This window comes from Mustela nivalis, assembly GCF_964662115.1.
Source record: "Mustela nivalis genome assembly, contig: HAP1_SCAFFOLD_1468, whole genome shotgun sequence".
NCBI lineage: Eukaryota > Metazoa > Chordata > Mammalia > Carnivora > Mustelidae > Mustela > Mustela nivalis.
The window spans coordinates 86,477-91,613 of record NW_028135196.1 but is presented as its reverse complement, the minus strand read 5'-3'; positions in this window follow the sequence as shown (position 1 = coordinate 91,613).

The window sequence follows — 5,137 nt, the reverse complement described above, 5'->3', positions numbered from 1 at the left end:
TATTTGCAAATGACATTACAGACAAAAGTTTGATATCCAGGATCTATAATGAACTACTCAAACTCAACACACCTGAAACAGGCAAACATATCAAAAAATGGGCAGAAGATATGAGCAGACACTTCTCCAGTCAAGACATACAAATGGCTATCAGACACATGAAAAAGGGTTCATCATCACCAGCCCTCAGGGAGATCCAAATTAAAACCACATTGGAATTTCACCTTACACCAGTTAGAATGGTCAAAATTAACAAAACAGGAAATAACATGTGTTGGAGAGGATGTGGAGAAAGGGAAACCCTCTTCCACTGTTGGTGGGAATGCAAGTTGGTGCAGCCTCTTTGGAGAACAGTGTGGAGATTCCTCAAGAAATTAAAAATAGAACTTCCCTATGACCCTGCAATTGCACTCCTTGGTATTTACCCCAAAGATACAGATGTCGTGAAAAGAAGGGCCATCTGTACCCCAATGTGTATAGCAGCAATGGCCATGGTCGCCAAACTGTGGAAAGAACCAAGATGCCCTTCAACGGATGAATGGATAAGGAAGATGTGGTCCATATACACTATGGAGTATTATGCTTCCATCAGAAAGGATGAATACCCAACTTTTGTAGCAACATGGACGGGACTGGAAGAGATGATGCTGAGTGAAATAAGTCAAGCAGAGAGAGTCAATTATCATATGGTTTCACTTATTTGTGGAGCATAACAAATATCATGGAGGACAAGGGGTGTTAGAGAGGAGAAGGGAGTTGGGGTAAATCGGAAGGGGAGGTGAATCATGAGAGACTATGGACTCTGAAAAACAATTTGAGGGGTTTGAAGTGACGGGGGTGTGGGAGGTTGGGTTACCAGGTGGTGGGTATTATAGAGGACACGGATTGCATGGAGCACTGGGTGTGGTGAAAAAATTATGAATACTGTTTTTCTTAAAATAAATAATTTAATAAAAAAAGAAAAAATCATAAGGAAGAGAAAATACACTGACAGTACTGTCATGTATTTATTGAAAAAATCTGCATATAGCTCCACCCATTCAAACTGTGTTAACTATACAATTTTTAAGATTTTATTTATTTATTTGACAGAGAGAGAGACAGAGTGCAAGTAGGCAGAGTGGCAGGCAAAGGGAGATGGAGAAGCGAGCTCCTTGCTGAAAACAGAGACTGATACAGAACACCATCCCAGGACCCTGGGATCATGACGTGAGCCCAAGGAAGTTGCTTAACCGACTGAGCCACCTAAGCATTCTATATGTTCTATCATTTAATCATTTAATTCTCATGCTCTTTTAACTTTTGTCACTTGTCTGTAATATCCTTTACAGCAAGGAAGGTCCCGTTCAGAGCCATGTATTTAATTCCGATGTTGTGTCTCTTAGTCTCTTTCAGTTTTGAACAGTTCCTTAGTCAGTCTTTCCCAGATTTTCATGACATTTAATTTTTTGAAGAGTTAATTCCAGTAATGTAGAATGTCTTTCAGTGCAGGTTTTTCTTATGTTTCCTTATGATAAAATTGAGATTAGGGATGCCTGGGTGGTTCAGATCATGATCCCAGGGTTCTGAGATTGAGTCTTGCATCGAGCTCTGAGCTCACTGGGGAGCCTGCTTCTCCCTCTGCCTGCTGCTCCCCCTGCTTGTGTTTTCTCTCTAATAATACTGAGTTTTCCAAATACTATTTTAATTGATTAACTCTCAATGTTTAAAATATTTCCTATAAGGATCTTGCAGATATTTTTTAGATTTATTCCCAGTTATTTAATACTTTTGATCCTATTATAAATATTATTTTAAAAAGTCAATTTCATTTCCTGTTGCTAGGTTATAGAAATAAAATTATTTTGCATATTGAGCTTAGATTCACCTATCTTGCTAAACTATCTTATTACATTGTTTCTCACAGTTCTGGAGGCTGGGAAGTCCAAATTCAAGGCAGTAGCAGATTCAGTGTCCAGTGAGGGCCTGTTTCCTGGTTCATGGATGGTGGCCTTCCTCCTGTTTCTTCGTACTGCACAGGGCCGAGGGAGCTCTCTCAGGACTCCTTTATGCGTACACTAATCCCATTCATGAGGGTTCCACCTTCACGAGTAATCATTTCCCAAAGTCTCCACCTCTAAATACAATTACATTGAACACTAAGATTTAACACACTAATTTGGGAGCTGGGGGGACAGAAATATTCAGTCTGTAGCAAGGCTGTTCCTTGTTCTTTGCCAGGTAGACCTCTCCAATATGGCTTTTTAACTCATGAGGCCAGTAATGAGAATTTCCCTGCAGAGAGGGCTCAGTGGTCTTTTAAGGATTTCACCTGCTTCAATCAGGCTTACATAGAATAATCCCTTTTTGATTAACTCAAAATTAACAATTAATTATATCTGCAAGATTTCTTTACAGTTGCCATGTTCTGATGACTAGAGTCAAGTCACAGATCTTGGCTACACTTAAGGGAAAAGGATTATAAAAGGTGAGAACACCAAAGAACATTTATTATGGGGTCACCGAGGGTCTTTATTTTATAATTATATTAACAGATCCCTTATACTACTAGTTTTCTAAGTTTTATAATGGATGAATGTTGAATGAATGTTTCTTTTGCATATATTGAGATAATTGTTTTAATTTGTCAATGTGTTGAATTACATTATGTGCTCATGTTAAACCAACCTTGCATTTCTCAGGGAAACTGAATTTCATTCATTTCCTTGTGATTTCATTCATTTGTTTCATATATTGCTACTATTGATATGCTAATATCCTAGTGAGGAATTTCTCCTGTCCATGGATAATGTTAATACAAGGAATTTTGAATACATTTAACTCAATTTACTTGGCTTCAAACTTATGTGTATTGTTGCTTTGTGTTTTCTGTCTTGTATCTTTAAAAAATAATTGACCATTTTTATAACTTTTATATGATACTCTCAATGTTCATTTAAGTTGAACTATGTATTTAGTTTTTTTCTTCTTTCTTACATCTCAGAATTTCTATTTGGGATTATATACATACTTTATGTACATACGTTAGGTACATACATCATATACATACTTTAAAATTTTCATAATGAGAACTGCCAGGTAATGAACCTCTGCTTAAAAATGTCTTTATTGGGCATCTGGATGGCTCAGTTGATTAAATGTCTGGCTTTGGCTCAAGTCATGATCCCAGTGTCCTGGGATTGAGCCCCACTTCAGGCTCACTGCTCAGCCTGGAGTCTTCTTCCTCTCTGACTACCCCTCCCCACCACTTGTGCTCCCTCTTTCTCTTTTCTTCTCTCATTCTCTTACAAATGAATAAAATATTTTTAAAAATAAGTATATGTCTTTATTTCCTCTTCCTTTCGATATACATTTTCACTGCATAGAAAATCCTAGGTGAATAGTTATTTTCTTTAATCATACAGAAAATGTCATTACACTGCCCTTTGTCTTTCATAATTGCTCTTTAGAAATCAGGTGTCTACCTGTTTCTCCTTTGAACATAATCTATTCCCCACTCTGCTCCTTTTTCCCACAATTTTTGGTTACTTTAAAGATTTTACTTATGGGGAAATTTTTTTTTTGTTTGTTTACTGCAGGTATGCTCTTATGTGTCTAGATTTGGGTGTCTTATTATTTATCTTAATAATGATCCATAATTAGAATTTCATTTAAAACAGCTCCAAAAACCATGATATAACTAGGAATAAGCCTAACCAAAGAGGCAAAGGATCTATACTCTAGAAACTACAGAACATTTTTGAAGGAAATTGAGGAGATGAAATCACATCCTATACTCATGGATTGGAAGAACAAACATATTTAAAATGTTTGTGCTGCCCAGAGCACAATTTACACTTTCAATACAATCCCTATCAAAATATCATACACATTTTTCACAGAGCTAAAACAAATAATTCTAAAATCTGTGTGGAACCAGAAAAAAACCCAAATAGTCAAAGGAATGTTGAAAAAGAAAACCAAAACTGAGGCATCACAATGCCTGACTTCAAGCTATATTACAAAGCCATTGTCATCAAGACAGTATGGTATTGGCACAAAAGCAGACACACAGCTCAAAAGAGCAGAATAGAGAGCCAAGAAATTGACTTTATGATCAACTAATCTTCGACAAAGCAAGAAAGAACATCCAATGGAAAAAAGATATTTTCTTCAATAAATGGTGCTGGGAAAACTCTACAACCACATGCAGAAGAATGAAATTAGACCATTCTCTTACAGCGTACACAAGGATAAAATGGATGAAAGACCTCAACATGAGACAGGAATCCACCAAAATCCTAGAGGAGAACATAGGCAGTAACCTCTTTGACACTGGCCACAACTTCTTTCAAGATGCCTCTCTAAAGGTAGGGGAAACAGAAGCAAAATGCACTTTTGGAACTTGCACCAAGATAAGTTTTTGCACAGCAAAGGAAACAGTCAACAAGACTAAGAGACAATCCACAGAATGGGAGAAGATCTTTGCAAATGGCATTTTAGATTAAGGGCTGATATCCTAGATCTATAAAGAACTTCTCAAATTCAACACCCAAAAACCAAACAATCCAGTCAAGAAATGAGCAGAAGACATAAACAGACACTTCTGCAAAGAAGACATCCAAATGGCTAACAGACACATGGAAAAAATATTCAACTTCACTAGCCATCAGGGAAATTCATATCAAAAACCACAATGAGATGCCACCTTACACCGGTTAGAATGGCCAGAATTAACAAGATAGGAAACAAGTGTTGGTGAGGTTATGGAGAAAGGGGAATGCTCTTGTGCTGTTGGTGGAAATGCAAGCTGGTACAGCCACTCTGGAAAACAGTGTGGGGGTTCCTCAAGACGTTTAAAGTAGAGCTACCCTGTGACCTACCAATTGCACCACCAGGTCTTTACCCCAAAGATAAGGATGTAGTAAAAAGAAGGGGCACAGCACCCCAATGTTCATAACTGCAATGTCCATAAGAGCCAAACAGTGGAAGGAACCATGATGCCCTTCAACAGATGAATGGATAAAGATGTGGTTTATATATACAATGGACTATTACTCAGCCATCAGAAAGGATGAATACCTACTTTTGCATTGACATGGAACTGGAGGGGATTGTGCTAAGTGAAATGAGTCAGGCAGAGAAAGACAATTACCAT